The sequence below is a fragment of the Oryx dammah genome, unplaced genomic scaffold (assembly GCF_014754425.2).
Source record: "Oryx dammah isolate SB20612 unplaced genomic scaffold, SCBI_Odam_1.1 HiC_scaffold_27, whole genome shotgun sequence".
Classification (NCBI taxonomy): domain Eukaryota; kingdom Metazoa; phylum Chordata; class Mammalia; order Artiodactyla; family Bovidae; genus Oryx; species Oryx dammah.
The window spans coordinates 85845445-85866184 of NW_024070211.1; the positions used below are offsets into that span (position 1 = coordinate 85845445).

Sequence of the window (20740 nt, forward strand, 5' to 3'; positions counted from 1 at the left end):
ATTTGCCTATGGAATGCCTCTCTTTTTCCACCCTGCACTCCTCCCTTTCTTCCCTCTATGGAGAATGTAAGAAAGCAAATCTCCATTGCACAATTCGTAACATTTTTTCCCATGATGCAGTCTATCATTATTTGGATGACTAAAAGCTTTAATTATTTACTTTTAGGAGTCCCTGAAACCCATGTCATCGCAAATACTGAAGAATTTTCTGGGAAAGGTTTGAAACACTTCCAGTTAAACTCTTGAGTTAATATCTCAAGAAGGAAAAAAAAAATAATGTTTCTACCACATATTTTATTAAACTCTTTAGGTCCTTTTACAAGAGAGGAAATACCAATTAGCGTATAATTTAGCAGAACAAAATATTATCCCATTTCAACCAGTACCCACTTCCTTGAAGTTTATTCAAGCATTAATAACCATTTAATGCAATTTAACTATACTGAGGTATCCATTACATTAATATAATATATCCATCAGGAAATTAGAGTTTTGTTTCCATGAATTTTGTATTACAAGAGGGTCTTTATAATTTTAATCTGCATTTGATGATGCTTAATTTCAACTCCTCAGTCTCTGTTACAGTGTGAGATGATCAAAATGTTCCTAATGTTAAGATTACAATTCCTTGATTTATTGAGCCACAAAGCACAAATGATTTGTGAATGTGTATATATATGTGTGTGTGCGTGTGTGTATATGAGTGAGAGTCGCTTAGATGGAGTCATGTCCAACTCTCTGCAGCTGTAGCCTGCCAGGCTCCTCTGTCCATGAATTTCTCTAGCCAAGAATATTGGAGATTCCCTTCTCCAGGGGATCTTCCTGACCCAGGGATTGAATCTGGGTCTCCTGAATTGCAGGCAGATTCTTTACTAACTAAGCCAGAGAAGACACACCCACACAGCCACACCCACACAGCCACACCCACACACCCACACCCACACACACACCCACACACACCCACACACACACACACACACACCTCCACACACACACACACCCACACACACACCCCACACACACACACCCACCCCCACACACACCCACACACACCCATAAAAACACCCCCCCCACACACACACACCCACACACACACACACATACACACCCACCCCCCCCACACACCCCCACCCCCACACCCACCCACCCACACACACACACCCGCCTCTCATATTTAAGGATTTAGCTGTTTAGATGTGCAGGGTTATCAAATCTCATTAGGAATGTAAGAATATGACTATATTTTTGAGAACTGATCATTTACAGTGATCCTTTTAAAGCATACATATTGTGATGATGTCCATAAAGTAACATCTTTATGATCTGGTGTCCTATACAGTGTTTTCAAAGGATGTTATATTATTTATGTGGACAGCTATACCAGTAGATATGCTGTTTTATGCTTTAGCTTAGGAAGTATCTGATCATGGACCTTTAGTTATTAATATACTTCAATTTGCAAGAAAAATGTAATCATATGATAGCATATGTTAGAATATTAGATATTTATTGGACTTGATAAGTATTTCATTGGATATCTTTAAGTGCTTAAAGAGCTAAAACAAAAAACTTAATAATAGCAACTTGACTATTTAGTGTCAAGATCAGAACACAGGGCTCTCAGTGTCCAGGTTAAAGCATTTCCTACAAACTAGTAAGCTCTTATTTGGACCAAGAATAAACATGTACAAATTACAATGGAAGACCCAAGACACAAATTCATGCTTTGGAGTGTCTCTGCTTTTAGGCTGGGAGGACTGAAGAGATAGTCCATCAGACTTCCTGAACCCTTTGCAATATTTCTCCATACCACAACAGCACAGAAACAAGGTATTGAATTGGTCCAAAAGTTTGGGTTTTTTCGTAACATCTTATAGAAAAACCCTAAAGAACTTTATGGGCCAACCCAATATATTGTCAATAAATCACTCTGTCTCCATATAGAAAGGTTTGTGAACCCAGGTGAATCATAATTGTCCTCTCAAGTAAAATTTGAATCTTTACATGAGGATTTTAAATCTCTTTGCCTAAATGTTATAACCTACTATTTGCTTTCCTGTGATCACATAACATTAGCTTAAATGGAATCTGTGAAGAGAAGAATTTGAAAGTAATTTTCTGGAAGGAAAAATAAGAAAGTGGGGGAAACTCCTAGAAAAAAATAAAACTGTGAGGAGGGGACTTATAAAGCCTCAGTAAGTGAATTTCTGAGGTCATAATTTGGTTAATTGAAGAAAAAGTTCCTGTTACTGAGAAGGTCATAAATGTGTTTACATGGAGAAAGTGAATATAAAGCCAGGCAAGTATTCTACAAAGTTCAGCACTAACCAGATGAAACAATCTGATTTCTTTATCTGTTCCAAATTTGAAACTTTAAGAAGCAGAATAATTTCCTAGTTTGCCTGCCTTCATTTTCTAATTGATTCAGTTCAGGAGGTTACTCATAAACACTGTTCTGAGTGCTAGAAGGCAAACAAGTGTAAAAAAGATAAATGTATTTTCCCAGTGATTTTTAGCTAGTTAGTCCATTTGAATAAGTGTTATATGTCCTAAGCTATCTCTTCCTACTCCATCTTTGTTATCTATATGCCTTATAATGAAATAAAGTGACATAATAAACATATGTTGCTTGGCTCTATTCATCTTACTGATCCAACAGTTAGAATAAGGTCTTTAAGGAGTAATGCCCCAGTGAGAATAGATCAATAGCTTTAAATTCAGTGAGTAGGGCTTCCATCCTAGAGGACAAGTACCAAGGACAGAAGAGAATTAAAGGAAGGCAGCCAAGTATTTGCTTTAGCAGAGAAATGGATCCTTGAATGGACTTCTGATGGAAGGTGAGTCTAATTTCTTTTCACCATTCTTTCCCTACTGGGTCACATTTTCTTTCCTTGCTCTCTTTTTTTCTGCTACACTCAGATCTAGCTTCAGTTAGATAAGCACAGAATTCCTATTCTTATTGTTCTTTTTTCTAAATCTGTATTTATCAAAACTATAAGCAGATGTTCATATTCATGCATTCAGTAAACATTTTTAGGCACCTACTATGTGATGAAGATAGTACTTTGTGCTTATATTCTGACTCTGGCACCTCCTTTTGGTCTCCCATCTGCCTCATGGCTTCCTTCCACCCTGGGGATGTGCTAAGATGCTGATGCTTGATACTCCCCATGTAAACTCCTTGTCCAGACATCCAGGCACTCAGGGGCTGTGCATGACCCAGAACACCCATTTCCAAAATTATTCTTCACACTGCATCAACTTCTCAGTTGTAGAGAATTTAATCTTGAAAGTGAAATCGTTCAGTCGTGTCCAACTCTTTGTGACCCCATGGACTGTAGCCTACCAGGCTCCTCTGTCCATGGGATTTTCCAGGCAATAGTAGTGGATTGGATTGCTATTTCCTTGTCCAGGGAATCTTCCCAACCCAGGGATTGAACCCAGGTCTCCCGCTACACAGAAGTTAATCTTAGTGAAGACTAAAACCAACAACAACAAAAACTGTTACTAACTCATTTGAAATAAAGTGTGAATGGCATATAAAAATCCTTATGAAGGATATTTGCATTTAAAAATAAAATGGTTGTCTCAAGCCATTTTAATGTTTCATTTTAACTTTTCATTTTATGTTGGAATGTAGCTGATTAGCAATGTTGTGTTTCAGGTGTACAGCCAAGTAATTCACTGATACATGTAACTGTTCTTTTTCAGATTCTCTTCCCATTTAGCTTGTCATGTAATATTGAACAGAGTTTTCTGTGCTACACAGTGAGTCTTTGTTGATGAATCTTTAATTGATTAATTATCAGAAAGTTTTAGAGAGAATCTGACCTGTCAAATGTGGGCTACCTTTCCTACACTGTTGAGTCTGATCTTTAATATGAGTATAGCAGACAAACTTGACCTACTAAATCAGCCATTTTGTACAGCTACATATAGAACTGACAAATTGATTCCCAACCTAATTGCCTGCCATGGGGATGATCTCAATTTGTTAGGAGGTAATAAAAATAGATACCAGAGTCAGTTTCTTATACAGAAAACAAGGATCAATGAGGAAAGCAAAATACAAACATGCAAATACTGGTCATATTGATAAAAGCATCCTCTCACATGACTCTTTTTTAAGAATGTAGTGAACAGCCTGAGTAACTATATACCAGTAACACTCACATTAAAAGAATTGCATATTCTTATTCATGACTAGTTGAATTTCTTAAGACAAGTATATTGGAACCCAAGACTCTGATGCTGGGAGGGATTGGAGGCAGGAGGAAAAGGGGATGATAGAGGATGAGATGGCTGGATAGCATCACGGACTCGATGGACGTGAGTTTGAGTGAATACCGGGAGATGGTGATGGACAGGGAGGCCAGGCGTGCTGCGATTCATGGGGTCGCAAAGAGTCGGACACGACTGAGTGACTGAACTGAATGGAACTGAATATTATTTTAGTGCCTAAGAATGCTGACAATTCTGAATTCAATGATGTGCATTCCTCAAGGAAAAATATTAACAATTTTGCATCTACCAATAGAATAAACAGGGAATTGTAGACCAAAACTTGAATCTCCACTTGCCCAAATCAGTGGGGAATCAGTTGATTTTACTAATAGTTTTATAGATGATGAAATTGTCTTTAACAAGTATAAAATAAGAATATTTACCAGTAAAATATTTAATGTTTTAAAAAACAAAATGCATGCAATTTTAGTTTTAAGAGGTAGAAGTGCTTAGAGATTTTATGTTTAATTTGACATGGTCTGTTTAGATATAACAGTAAATTTCCAATTAAAGCTAACATTGAGACCTCCTTCCTCCATGACCCAAAACATAAGATTGCAGATTAAACGGTATGAATTTCAGTTTATCCAAATTAAACAATAAATTATATTCTAAAATAATTAAAAATAGCATTGGTACCATATCTTTTGTAGTAAATTTTATTTTTACCCTAACAAATACTAGTCTCCAAAACTGACTCAACACTTTTTATAACATGTAAAAAATCATTGTTTTATTAATGACATATTAAGTTTACAGTAGTCTAAATAAAGGCCTTTACAATGCACTGTACAATTCTATATTATAATACAGATTACAAAAATTCAGAAACATTCTTGTTCTTCTGATACATTTACCTGAGAAGTTGTGATTTCCACAGTTTTCAAAGTAGAAGACACTATTTAGTAAACATCAATGAAAATTAATTTTATAACTATTTAGAGAAGGGTTACTTACATTTTTCTTGAATGGCTATGAAAATGTTTTTATTTCAAACATGTCAACTGATATTAGTGATTTCTATTGCTTTTATGAAGGTACGTCAATTTCTTTTTATATTTGATATTTAACAAAATACCTACTTTTCCTGAAACTATATGGCACGTTCAGAACTTCCTTTGTCACACTCATCGCTTTCTTATCTGCATTGGCTAATTTTTTTAAATTGGAGTGTAGCTGATTTATAGTGTGTTAGTTTTCGGTGTATAGCAGTGATTCAGTTATGCATACACTCATTCTTTTCAGGTCCTTTTTGCATATAGGAAAGATTGAGTAGAGTTCCCTGTGCTATACTGTAGGTCCTTTATAGTTATCTATTTCACATACAGTAGTATGAATTTGTCAATCTCGATTTCTCAGTTTGTCCCTCCCCGCTTCCCCTCCGGTAACCGTGAGTTTGTTTTCTGCGTCTGTGGTTCTAGTAGTAGTAGTGTAGTCGCTCAGTCGTGTCCAACTCTTCAACCCCGTGGACTGTAGCCTGCCAGGCTCCTCTGTCCCTGGGATTTTCCAGGCAAGAATACTGCAGTGGGTTGCCATTCCCTTCTCCAGGGGATCTTCCTGACCCAGGGATTGAATCTGGATATTCTGCACTGCAGGCAGATTCTTTACCATGTGAGCCACCAGTTCAGTTCAGTTCAGTTGCTCAGTCGTGTCCGACTCTTTGCGATCCCATGAATCGCAGCACGCCAGGCCTCCCTGTCCCTCCATTACCAGCTCCCGGAGTTCACTCAAACTCACGTCCATTGAGTCGGTGATGCCATCCAGCCATCTCATCCTCTGTCGTCCCCCTCTCCTCCTGCCCCCAATCCCTCACAGCATCAGAATCTTTTCCAATGAGTCAACTCTTCGCGTGAGGTGGCCAAAGTACTGGAGTTTCAGCTTTAGCATCATTCCTTCCAAAGAACACCCAGGGCTGGTCTCCTTTAGAATGGACTGGTTGGATCTCCTTGCAGTCCAAGAAAGAGGGAAGCCCCTAAATGCTACAAATTCTTGTTTATCTTTTCATGTTTTGGTGGGTGGTATCTTAGTTCCCCAACAAGGGATTGCACCCAAGTCTCCTGCATTGGAAGCATGGAGTCTTAACCACTGGACCACCAGGGAAATGCCTCTGTGATTCTATTTCTGTTTTATAAGTTCATCTGTACCATTTTTTTAGATTCCACATGTAAATGATACCATATAATATCTGTCTTTCTCTGTCTGACTTACTTTATTCAATATGACAGGCTCTGGGCCCATCCTAGAGGATGCTGCAAATGGCATTATTTCATTGTTTTTTATGGGCAAGTAATATTCCATGGTGTGTGTGTGTATGTGTGTACTACATCTTCCTTATCCACTCCTTGCTTGATGGATATTTAGATTGTTTGCATATCCTGGCTGTTGTAAATAGTGCTGCAAATGAACACTGAGGTGTGTGTATCTTTTTGAATTATGGTTTTCTTTGGATATGTGCCCAGGAGTGGGATTGCTGGATCATTCTTTTACTTTTTTAGTACTTTATCAACCAAGGGATTTTTGCAGAAACTAAAGCCTATGCCCAATGATTTGTTATGTAAGGTAATATTGAAACACCCACATTTGAGTAAATATCAGCCACTTTTTTCTGCTAATGATGTATTTGTTTGAAACGTTGTACATGTCTGACTAAAGTATCTAATATTTTGTTGAAGTGTGATAGGCCCTATAGCAGGCACCTCTGTGCAGGGGGTAAAAAATATCTATTACAAATATACTGTGTTTCACTGTGCCTTCCCCTGGAAGACTAGACTCTACTTTCTGGTGGAATTTATTTTAGTTCTATAGGGATTATTTCCTCTGGAATATGTTCCAGTATTTTACCTGGTGGATCTTTATAGGTAAAGATCCTACAAAGGATCTTGTAGCCAACAAGGATGACCTTTGCAGGTGGCTCTTTTAGAAATGCCACAAGGACCAAGTGCAGGACTAACAAACTTCATCCTTTAGAATGGTCGGTTTCACATTTGCTAGCTGTTGCTTGTAAGTAATTTTATTCTGTGCATGTAATGCTACAATAAATTTTAAATGCACTGAATAAACTGCAGTTACTCAAATAGAAACTCACTTTCTTATACCATTTTTGAGTTTTCCAGAAGATATTGAAGATTGCCAGGGATTGATTGAATCAATCCTTTCATATGTTTATTATACTCTAATATACAAGTGGGCTTAGTTACCTGATGGCCAGTCCGCCTGTTTTCTTTTTCTGTAGATGCTATGGAGGCATCACAAATAGTTTTCATCATGCAGAATAGCCTCCTCTTATATTTCCATATAAGAATCACTTCTCCCTTCCTTAAGAATGTCATTTCTCCCCTCTGTAGATTTTTAGATTTCTCTTTTAGTTGGTTTGGTAACCATGATTGTCTTATAGTCCCACAAACTCCACTTTTATTTTTCAACAATATTTCAGATGTGGGCATACTGTTGTAATAATCGTCTTGATAAATATGATATTGTGAATGAAGATAAGCTTGTAGGACCAGTAATATTGTTTCTTGCAGTTTCTTTCCTTCACCTGTGTAAATATCAAGATGGCATATGTATCCAGTTTCACTTTTGCTAATCATCCAGACCAAAATTCTGTGTTTTGTAAGTTTTCCAGGATTGTAGGTTTTGTATCTGAGTCACCCTTGCCAGTTTATCATTGCCTCATCAAGTGATAGCTCTTGTTTGGGTAAATAGATCAATAGAAATTTTGGTAGAAAATGATCCAAAAAAGGGTAACTTTTGAAATACTGTCTGCAGGAAATGGAATTTTTCAGTCATCACTAATGTGAAGAAATGTCATTATTTGTTCAAAGCTTCTTATCATAATCTTTGGGAAAAATATATGTTTCAAGTAGGATCAGTTGACCAATATTTTTTCAAGTGTGACTTTCTTATTGTCTTATAAAAATTATTAATCCAAGAAACTTCACATCACCATTGGTTATATCATCCACTTTAAAGCCTTATCATATTTTTATATGATCTTTCATTCTGTTGGTGATGCAAGTTTGTTTGAGAAGTGCTACCTCTAAAAAGTTATTACCAAAAATTAATTCTATTATTTCACTAACACTTTGTGGATTATTAAATTCAGTGGTTACATTTGACACACCTGTAAAGCCTTCTAATTTTCATGAAATGTTGTCCTCAATCTACTCTTATGTAGAAGCAAAAGGGCATTCTCCAGTACCATTTTCATTTTTCATATCAGAATCCATCACTACATTTTTTCTTGTTTTCTTGGTTTAATATTCAGACTGTCTGAATCAGAACTATGTTTTGAAGAACTTTGATCTTCTGAGATACTAGTGTACATGTCACTCAGACAATCAGAGAGAGTATCTGCACAAAATTCACCAAAATTCTTCCTCATCCAAAATTTCACTCTTGAAAAATTTACAGTAATAGAATTGTGTTTATAATATATTCAGTGTTGGAACAAAAACCTAATGGGGAAAAATTGTGAATGATAACTACAATCACAAATTGTATAATGAACTGTTGATGAGTTTTAAGCTCTAACAGCTTTGCACAGTGATGTTAATTGTGTCACTTTCTAAAAATGTATTGATCCATCTCTAGTCAGTAACATTTGGGTCACAAAAGACATACTAATATGTCTGTGGTCAACAATGTGTTAAAGAAACTCCTCCATACTGTTCTCAGTAATGGTTGTACCATTTAGATTCTCATCAACAGTGTAGGAGGATTTTCTTTTCTCTGCAACCTCTCCAGAATTTGCTGTTTGTAGATTTTTTTGATGATGGCCATTCCGATATTTGTCAGCTACCTCATTGTAGTTTTGATTTGCATTTCTCTAATAATTAGTGATGTTGAGTATCTTTTATGTGCTTTTTTATGTCTTCTTTGGAGAAATGTCTATTCAGATCTTCCACTTGTTTTTTGATTTTTGATACTTAGTTGCATGATGTGTTTGTATATTTTGGAGATTAATCCCTTGTCAATTGCTTCATTTACAAATATTTTTCTCCCAATCTGAGGGCAGTCTTTTCATTTTGTTTATGCTTTCCTTTGCTGTGCAGAAACTTTTAAGTTTAGTTAAATATCATTTATTTATTTTTGTTTCTATTTTCATTAATCTATGAGGTGAATCATAAAAGATCTTGCTGTAATTTATGTCAGAGTATTCTACATAGGTTTTCCTCTAAGAGTTTTATAGTATCTGACCTTACATTTAGGTCTGTAATCCATTTTGAGTTTATTTTTTGTATATGGTATTAGACGGTGTTCTAATTTCATTCTTTTCCATGTAATTGTCTAATTTTCTAAGCACTAAGACTATTTTCTTCCATTGTATATTCTTGCCTCATTTGCCATAGATTAATTGGCTATAGGTGTGTGGGTTTATTTCTGGGCTTTCTATCTTGTTTCATTGATCTGTACATCTGTTTTTGTGCCAGTACCATACTGATTTGATGACAGTAACTTTGTGGTATAGTCTGAAGTCATGAACCATGATTCCTCCAGCTCCCTTTTTTCTTTCTGAGGAATAATTTGGCTACTTGGGGTCCATAGTGATTATGGTTGAAAATGATGTTTGATATAATTTCAATGTCCTTAAATTTACTGAGGATTGATTTATGGCCCAAGATGTGCTCTATCTTGGAGAATGTTCCATGTGCACTTGAGAAGTAAGTGTATTCTGCACTTTTCAAATGGAATGTTCTAAAATATCAATTAAGTCCATCTTGTCTAATATGTCATTTAAGGCTTGTGTTTCCTTAGCGATTTTCTATCTGGATGATTTATCCATTGATGTAAGTGTGGTGTTAAAACCCTCACTATAACTATGTTCCTTCTGATTTCTCCTTTTATGGATGTTAACATTTGCCTTATATAATAAGGTGCTCCTATGTTGGGCACATATATATATTTGACTTATGTCTTCTTCTTAGATTCATCATTATATAATGTCCTCCATGTTTCTTGTAACAGTGTTTAAAGTCTATTTTGTTTGATAATGAATATTGTTACTCTGGCTAACTTTTGATTTGCATTTGCATGTAATAGCTTCTTCCATCCCCTCACTTTCATTCTATAAATGTCCCTATATCTGAAGTGGATCTCTTGTAGATAGCCTATGGGTCTTATTTTTATATCCATTCAGCCAGTCTGTGTCTTTTGCTTGGGGCATTTAATCCATTATATTTAAGGTAATTATTGATGTCTATGCTCTTAGTACCATTTTCTTAATTGCTTTGGATTTGTATGTGTAGGTTTTTTTAATTACTTTTTTGTTCACTTCTTATGGTTTGATAAATATTTTTAGTGTTGTGTTTTGCTTTTTTGCTTTGGATTGTTTTGCTTTTTTCTGTGTATCTATTGTGGATTTTTGTTTTGCATTTTCCCATGAGGTTTTGATACAATAGTGTGTGTGTGTGCATATATACACAGACATATATAAAACTAGTGTTAATCACTCAGTTGTGTCTGATTCTTTGCAACCTTATGGACTGTGGTCTGCCTGACTCCTCTGTCCATAAAATTCTCTAGGCAAGAATACTGAAATGTATAGCCATTCCCTTCTCCAGGGGATCTTCCCAACCCAGGGATGAATCCTGGGTCTCCTGCATTACAGGTGAATCTGTATGTATGTATGTATGTATGTATGTATGTGTGTATATATATATATACACATACATATATGTGTATGTGTATATATATAATATATATATGCAGGTAGAGTCTTATGTATATACACATGCATATATATATATATATATATATAAAAGATTATTTAAATTTGGTGACCTCTCATTTCCAGTGCATTTCCAATATCCTGCATTTGCAGTCTCCTCACAATTGGTGGTTTTGATACCATATTTGTGTTTGGATGAGTTCCTACTTTTACTCCATATTTGCCTTTACATGTGTGCTTTTCCATTTATAATTATCTTGTTTCTAGTTGTGACCATTTCTTTTCCACCTAGGGAAGTTCCTTTAGCATTTTTTGCAGAGCTGGTCTGGTGATGCTAAATTCTCTTACCTTTTGCTTATTTGTAAAGCTTTTGATATCAGCACTGAATCTGAATGAGAACCTTGCTGGGTAGAGCTTTCTTGATCATAGGTTCTTCCCTTTTGTCACTCTAAATATATCGTGCCATTCCCTTCTGGCCTGCAGACTTTCTGCTGAAAAATTTAGCTGATAATCTTATGGGAATTCCCTTGTATGTTATGTATTGCTTTTAATATTTTCTCTGTCTTTAGTATTTTCAATTTTATTAACATATGTCTCTGTGTTATTCCTTGTGTTTATCCTGTCTGGGACTCTCTGCACTTTCTGGACTTATATTGCCTATCTCCTCTCCATTTACATTTTTTGTGGGTTTTTAACCTTGTTTCTTCCTCTGAAACACACTTATCTTTCATTTCATTTTTTCTCACTTTCTATATTTGTGGTGTCCTATCTGCAGGCTTCAGGATTATAGCTCTTCTTGCTTTTGGTGTCTGCCCCTGGTGGGAGAGCTTAGTCCTGGGACTTGTGCAGGCTACCTTGTTGGAAGTACTGGTGCCTACACACTGTCTCATTGTGGTTTATTTGCATAAATGTAAATAAAATACCTGTTTTAGTAGGTTCTAGTCTTTTTATTTTTTCCAATGGTGGTTCAGCAGTTAGTTGTGATTTTGATGTTTTCATGAGATGAGACGAGCTCAAGTCCTACTCCACCACCTTGTCTGAAATTGAAGGGCTGCTTTTAATTTGGATGCTTGCTGCTTCTTTCCTCAGTGTATGCTGGCCGTGATCCCCTTGATATGGAATATGCAGGTGTGACAGCCTCTGTGCCCCCAGGATGGCAGTGGCAGCACTTTGTACTTGCTCGCAGGTCTCTAAGGGGCAGCTGTGGCCCACACACTGTTGAACCAGTGCGGGAAGTGCTTTGTGCCTGCTCATGGGTCTCTTGGTAGTGGTGGCCCATGCCTACCTCTGGAGCCAACGATAGCTCCTGTAAGCAGTGACATGTTTCATGAGAGTGCATACAGGAAATGGAGCTCTTACATCCCACCTCTCTTCACGTGCCCCACAATAACACCTTGCCTGTCTAGTAGGCTTAGGTTTCTTCTGAGTTCACTTTCAGTTGCCATAATACAGCTTCTTCAGTCTGTCTCCACACAGTGAACCCCAGTCCTCTCCCTGGGTCTGACCTCGGAAGGCTGACCCTTTAGCATGCAGCTAAACCGATACCAACGAGTGTGGATTGCAGTGCAGCAGTGCCATCCTACATTGCGGGTTACTCTCCATTTTGCCTTCTGCAAACTGGTTGCTGTACTGTCCTTCTAGGCCCTAAAGCTCCCCCTCTGTCCAGGCTGATCTTCTTGCTGCTAAGGTGACTTGGCAGGATGCAGGAACTTTTCCTCCTCCATAGCACCCTCTCTGGAGTGCAGCTCAGTCCTGATACATCTCTTTTTCTTTTTCCTTTTGTCCTACCTAGTTACATGGAGGTTTCCTTGTCCTTTGGGAAGCCTTTGGTCTTCTGCCAGCATTCAGTAGATGTTCTATGTGAATTGTTCCACTTGTACATGTATTTTTAGTGTTTTTGTGGAGAAGGCAAACTCCACATTCTACTCCTCTGCCATCTTGATTGTGGACCTAATTGACTCAGGTATTAAGTCATTTTTACAAAATAATGACTTATTTATTGAAGTATAGTTGATTATACTGTGTGCCAATTTGTTCTACACAGCAAAGTAACTCAGTTATACAAATATACATATATCTATATATCTATATGTATGTATACATATATATTCTTTTCTGTTATGGTTTACCCCAGGAGATTTTATATAATTCCCTGTGGTATGAAGTAGGATCTTGTTGTTTATCCATTCTAAATGTGATAATTTGCATCTACCTACCCCAAACAATCTGTCCACCCCTCTCTTTCACCCCTCCCTCTTGGCAATCACATCTCTGATATCTGTCTGTAGGTCTATTTCAGTTTTTTAGGTAGATTCATTGTGCCATATTTTAGATTCCACATATAAGTGATATCACATGGTATTTGCCTTTCTCTTTCTTACTTCACTTTGTAAAATAATCTTTAGTTTCATCCATGATGCTCCAAATGGCATTGTTTCATTCTTTCTTATGGTTGAGTAGTATCCATTGTATATGTGGACCACATCTGCTTTATCCATTCACCTGTCAATGGACATTTAGGTTGCTTACATGTCCTGCCTGTTGTAGATAGTGCTACTCTGAACATACAGGTACATGCCTCTTTTTCAATTAAACTTTTTACAGGGTATATGCCCAGGAGTGGAATTGCTGGATCATATAGTAGTTCTATTTTTAGTTTTCTGAGGACCCTTCATAATTTATCCATACTGGCTGCAAGAACTTACATTCCTACCAACAGTGTAAGATGTTCCATTTTCTCTACACTCTCTCCAGCATTTGCTATTTGTAGAGTATATAATGATGGCTACTCTGACTAGACTTAAATTGAAGAAAGTAGGGAAAGCCATTAGACCATCCAGATATGACCTAAATCAAATCATTTATGATTATACAGTGGAAGTGACAAATAGATTTAATGGACTAGATCTGATAGAGTGCCTGATGAACTATGGACAGATGTTCATGACATTGTATAGGAGAGAGGGATCAAGACCATCTCCAAGAAAAAGAAATACAAAAAAGCAAAATGGCTATCGGAGGGGGCCTTACAAATAGCTGTGAAAAGAAGAGAAGTGAAAAGTAAAGGAGAAAAGGAAAGATATACCCATTTGAATGCAGAGTTCCAAAGAATAGCAAGGAGAGATAAGAAAGCCTTCCTCAGTGATCAGTGCAAAAAATAAAGGAAAACAATAGAATGGGAAAGACTAGAGATCTCTTCAAGAAAATTAGAGACATGAAGGGAACATTTCATGCAAAGATATGTTCAGTAAAGGACAGAAATGGTATGAATTTAAAGAAGCAGAAGATATTGAGAAGAGGTGGCAAGAATATAGAGAAGAACTGTACAAAAAAGATCTTCATAACCCAGATAATCATGATGATGTGATCACTCACGTAGAGCTAGACATCCTGGAATGTTGAGTCAAGTGGACCTTAGGAGGCATCACTGCAAAGAAAGCTAGTGGAGGTGATGGGATTCCAGTTGAGCTATTTCAAATCCTGAAAGAGGATGCTGTGAAAGTGCTGGACTCAATATGCCAGCACATTTGGAAAATGCAGCAGTGGCCACAGGACTGGAAGAGTTCAGTTTTCATTTCAATCCCAATGAAAGACAATGTCAAAGAATGTTCAAACTAACACAAACTGCACACATCTCACAGGCTAGTAAAGTAATGCTCAAAATTCTCCAAGCCAGGCTTCAACAATACATGAACCATAAACTTCCAGATGTTCAAGCTGGTTTTAGAAAAGGCAGAGGAACCAGAGATCAAATTGCCAACATCCTCTGTATCATTGAAAAAGCAAGAGAGTTCTAGAAAAAAACATCTATTTCTGCTTCATTGACTATGCCAAAGCCTTTGACTGTGTGGATCACAATAAACTGTGGAAAATTCTTTAAGAGATGGGAATACCAGACCACCTGACCTGTCTCTTGAGAAACCTATATGCAAGTCAGGAAGCAACAGTTAGAACTGGACATGGAACAACAGACTGGTTCCAGATAGGAAAAGGATTAAGTCAAGGCTGTGTATTGTCACCCTGGTTATTTAACTTATATGCAGAGTACAACATGAGAAACGCTGGACTGGATGAAACACAAGCTGGAATCAAGATAGCCAGGAGAAATATAAATAACCTCAGATATGCAAATGACACAACCTTTATGGCAGAAAGCAAAGAAGAACTAAAGAGCTTCTTGATGAAAGTGAAAGAGGAGAGTGAGAAAACTAAGATCATGGTATCCAGTCCCATCACTTCATGGCAAATAGATGGGGAAACAATGGAAACAGTGGCTGACTTTATTTTGGGGGGGCTCCAAAATCACTGCTGATGGTAACTGCAGCCATGAAATTAAAGGACACTTATTCCTTGGAAGAAAAATTATGACCAACCTAGACAGCATATTCAAAAGCATAGACATTACTTTGCCAACAAAGATCCATCTAGTCAAGGCTATGGTTTTTCCAGTAGTTATGTATAGATGTGAAAGTTGGACTATAAAGAAAGCTGGGTGCCAAAGAAAGATGCTTTTGAACTATGGTGTTGGAGAAGACACTTGAGAGTCCCTTGGACTGCAAGGAGATCAAACTACTCCATCCTAAAGGAAATCAGTCCTGAATATTCATTGGAAGGATTGATGTTGAAGCTGAAACTCCAATACTTAGGCCACCTGATGTGAAGAGCTGACTCATTTGTAAAGACCCTGATGTTGGGAAAGATTGAGGTGGGAGGAGAAGGGGACTCAGAGGATGAGGTGGTTGGATGGCATCATGGACTCAACTCATCACAGACACATCACTTCATCCAGGAGTCGGTGATGGATAGGGATGCCTGGCATACTGCAGTCCATGTGGTCACAGAGTCAGACTCGAATGAGAGTCTGAACTGAACTGATCTGACCAGTGTGAGGTGATACCTCGTTGTACTTTGATTTACATTTCTCTAATAATTAGTGATAAGTATTTTTTCATGTGTCTAGTGAACAAGTATATGTGTTCTTTGGAGAAATGTCTATTAATAAATTCTGCCCATTTTTCAATTGAATTTGTTTTTTGTTGCATTGCATGAGCTGTTTGTATAGTTTAGAATTTAAGCCTTATCCATCACAACATTTGCAAATATTTTCCTCATTCTATAGTTTCTCTCTCTCTTTTAAAGATTCCCTTTGCTGTGCGAAAGCTTGTTTGATTATGTCTCATTAGTTTATTTTTGCTTTTATTTTGATTGCTTTGAGAGACTGACCTAAGAAAACATTGGTATGATTTATGTCAGAGAATGTTTTGCTTATGTTCTCTTCCAGGAGTTTTATGATTTCATGTCTTGTATTTACATTCTGAAGCTATTTTGAGTATTTTTAATGCATGATCTGAGGGAGTGTCCTAACTTCTTTGGTTTACGTGCAGCTGTCCAACTTTGCCAGCAAGTACCACTTGCTGAAGAGACTGGTTTTTTTTCCTGTGTATTCTTGACTTATTTGCTGAAATTTAAATTACTATAAATGTGTGCATTTATTTCTGGGCTCTCTATTCTGTTCTGTTGATCTGTATGTCTGTTTTTGTGCCAATACTACACTGTTTTTATTACTATAGCTTTGTCGTGTTGTCTGAAGTATGAGAGGGTTATGCTTCCTGCTTTGTTCTTTTTCTTCAGGATTGCTTTGGCAATTATGGGTCTTTTATTGTTACATTTAATTTTAGAATATTTATTCTAGTTCTGTGAAATACATTATGGGTAATTTGATAGGGATCACATTGGCTCTGTAGATTCTTTTGGGTAGTATGACCATTCACAATATTAATTCTTTCAATACAAAAGCATGGGCTCTCTTTCCCTTTCTTTGCTGCTGCTGCTGCTTCTAAGTCACCTCAGTCATGTCCAACTCTGTGACCCCATGGACTGCAGCCTACCAGGCTCCTCCATCCACGGGATTTTCCAGGCAAGAGTACTGGACTGGGTTGCCATTGCCTTCTCTGACTTCTTTGAATCTTTTTTTTTTTTTTTAATTTTATTTTTACTTTGTTTTACTTTACAATACTGTATTGGTTTTGCCATACATTGACATGAATCCACCAGGGGTTTATACAAGCTCCCAGTCCTGAATCCCCCTCCCACCGCCCACCCCATATCATCTCTCTGGATCATCCCCATGCACCAGCCCCAAGCATCCTGTATCCTGTATCGAACATAGACTGGCACTTCGTTTCTTACATGATAGTATACATGTTTCAATGCCATTCTCCCAAATCATCCCACCCTCTCCCTCTCCCTTAGAGTCCAAAATTCCGTTCTATACATCTGTGTCTCTTTTGCTGTCTCGCATACAGGGTCATCATTACCATCTTTCTAAATTCTGTATATATGTGTCAGTATACTGTATTGGTGTTTTTCTTTCTGGTTTACTTCACTCTGTATAATCAGCTCCAGTTTCATCCATCTCATTAGAACTGATTCAAATGTATTCTTTTTAATGGCTGAGTAATACTCCATTGTGTATATGTACCACAGCTTTCTTATCCATTCATCTGCTGATGGACATCTAGGTTGTTTCCATGTCCTGGCTATTATAAACAGTGCTGCGATGAACACTGGGGTACATGTATCTCTTTCAATTCTGGTTTCCTTGGTGTGTATGCCCAGCAGTGGGATTGCTGGGTCTTAATGTTCCTTTAATCTTCCTTTATTAATGTTTTTGTTTTTTTCATTTTTTAATTTATTTTAATTAGAGGTTAATCACTTTACAATATTGTATTGGTTTTGCCATACATCATCATGAATCTGCCACAGGTATACACGTGTTCCCCATCCTGAACCCTCTTCCCTCCTCCCTCCTTGTACCATCCCTCTGGGTCATCCCAGTGTACAAGCCCCAAGCATCCAGTATCACGTCGAACTTGGACTGGCAATTTGTTTCATATATGATATTATACATGTTTCAATGCCATTCTCCCAAATCATCCCATCCTCTCCCTCTCCCACAGAGTCCAAAAGACTGTTCTATACATCTGGGTCTCTTTTGCTGTCTCGCATACAGGGTTATCATTACCATCTTTCTAAATTCCATATATATGTGTTAGTATACTGTATTGGTATTTTTCTTTCTGGCTTCCTTCACTCTGTATAATAGGCTCCAGTTTCATCCACCTCGTTAGAACTGATTCAAATGTATTCTTTTTAATGGCTGAGTAATACTCCATTGTGTATATGTACCACAGCTTTCTTGCTGATGGACATCTAGGTTGCTTCCATGTCCAGTTCTCAGCATGTAAATCTTTCATTTCCCTGGTCAGGTTTATTCCTAAGTATTTATTTTTGCTTCAATTTTAAGGATTTTTTTTTTACATTCCCTTTCTGATATTTCATTGTTAGTGTAAAGTAACGTAGCCAATTTCTGAGTCTTAATCTTGTATCCTGCTACTTTTCTGAATTCATTTACTAGATCTAATAGTTTTTATCCTGCTACTTTGCTGAATTTATTTATTAGACCTAACAGTTTTTGTGTGGAATTTTTAGAGTTTTCTATATATAGAAACATGCAATCTGCCTATAATGACAATTTTACCTTTTCCTTTCCAATATGTATAACTTTTATTTCTTTTTCTTTCTTATTGCTGTGACTAGGACTTCCAATACTAATTAATAGAAGAGATGAGAGTAAGCATCCTTGTCTTACTTCAGATTTTAGCAGAAATACTTTCAGCTTTTCACTGTTGCATATTATATTCAATGTGAGTTTTTCATAAGTGGCTTTATTATGTCGAGATACATTCCCTCTATCTCCCTCTATATCTAACTCTTTGGTAAGAGTTCTTATCATGAATGGATATAGAATTTTGTCAAATGATTTTTCTGCACCTATTGAGATGATCATGTGGTTTTGACTTTTGCCTATGTGGTTTATTCATTGATTGATTTGCATATAAATATTTTTTCTCTGAATGTTTAAACTGTATCCAGAATTGTGGATGATCCTATCAACAAATTAACCCATAATATATGAAAGATATTATTATTATTATATCCAATTTCCAGGTTTCAAAGATAGAACTTCAGAGATATAGTTAACCTTGTTTATAGTCTTATAAAATGCATAATATAAAGACTCATATCTGTATGAAACCAATTCTACAGCTTGTGTGTTTTCTATTAAGCCATACAAATTTGGATAACTTGATGGCTGTGGCTATGGAAAGTTAGGTCCTGTCTTTATTCTAATACATTTTTTATTCAGTGTAAATCATGAGTGCATATACAAGCAAGTTTTTCTTTATGAAATTGCAAATATAAACACACTAATGCAGAATGTATTTTCTATCACTGGAAATCATTTTGAACATCCGTTCAGTTCAGTCATGTCCAACTCTTTGTGACCCCATGGAATGCAGCACACAGGGCTTCCTGTTCCAACACCAACTCGCAGAGATTGCATGAACTCATGTCCTTAGAGTCAGTGATGCATTCCAACCATCCCATCCATTATCATCCCCTTCTCTTTCCTTCAGTCTTTCCCAGCATCAGGGTCTTTTCCAATGAGTGAGTTCATCATATTAGGTGGCCAAAGTATTGGAGCTTCAATTTCAGCATCAGTTCTTCCAATGAATACTCAGGACTGATTTCCTTTAGGATTGATTGGTTGGATCTCCCTGCAGTCCAAGGGACTCTCAAGAGTCTTCTCCAACACCACAGTTCAAAAGCATCAATTCTTTGGTGCTCAGCTTTCTTTATGGTCCAAATCTCACATCCATACATGACTACTACAACAACCATAGCTTTGACTACGGGGATCTTTGTTGGTAAAGTAATGTCTCTGCTTTTTAGTATGCAATGGCAACCCACTCCAGTGTTCTTGCCTGGAGATTTCCAGGGACGGGGAGCCTGGTGGGTTGCCATCTATGGGGTCACACAGAGTTGGACACCACTGAAGTGACTTAACAGTCTTCCTGTCTAGGTTTGTTATTGCTTTTCTCCAAGGAGCAAGCATCTTTTAATTTCATGGCTACAATCACCATCTGCAGTGATTTTGGAGCCCAAGAAAATAAAGTTTATCACTGTTTCCATTTTTTCCCCATCTATTGGCCATGTAATGATGGGTCCAGATGCCATGATCTTCGTTTTTTTGAATGTTGAATTTTAAGCCAACTTGTTCACTCTCCTGTTTCACCTTCATCAAGAGGCTCTTTAGTTTTTCTTCACTTTCTGCCATAAGGGTGGTATCATCTGCACACCTGAGGTGACTGATATTCCTCCCGACAATCTTGATCCAGCTTGTGCTTCACCCAGTCTGGAATTTCCCATGATGTACTCTGCATATAAGTTAAATAAGCAAGGAGACAATATACAGCCTTGATGTACTCCTTTCCTAATTTGGAACCAGTCCGTTGTTCCATGTCTGTTTCTAATTGTTGCTTCTCAACATGCATACAGATTTCTCAAGAAGCAGGTGAGGTGGTCTGGTATTCCCATGTCTTTAAGAATTTTTCATAGTTTTTTGTTATCCACACAGTCAAACGCTTTGGGATAATCAATAAAGTAGGTGCTTTTCTGGAATTTTCATGCTTTTTTGATGATCCAACGGATATTGGCAATTTAATCTCTGGATTTCTATGCCTTTTCTAAAACCAGCTTGAACATCTGGAAGTTCACGGTTCACATATTGCTGAAGCCTGGCTTGGAGAATTTTGAGCATTACTTTACTAGCATGTGAGATGAGTGCAATTGTGTGGTAGTTTGAGCATTCTTTGGCATTGCCTTTCTTAGGGATTGGAATGAAAACTGACATTTTCCAGTCCTGTGGCCACTGATGCATTT

General features: G+C 37.2%; 1 long non-coding RNA gene across 1 annotated transcript; it reads left to right on the forward strand.

Moving 5' to 3' along the window:
• Positions 1-11397: 11397 nt before the first annotated feature.
• LOC120854767 lies at positions 11398-19894 on the forward strand. Its single transcript, XR_005719054.1, has 3 exons — positions 11398-11487; positions 14959-14961; positions 19881-19894. It is a non-coding gene; the product is annotated as an uncharacterized LOC120854767 (long non-coding RNA).
• Positions 19895-20740: the final 846 nt, after the last annotated feature.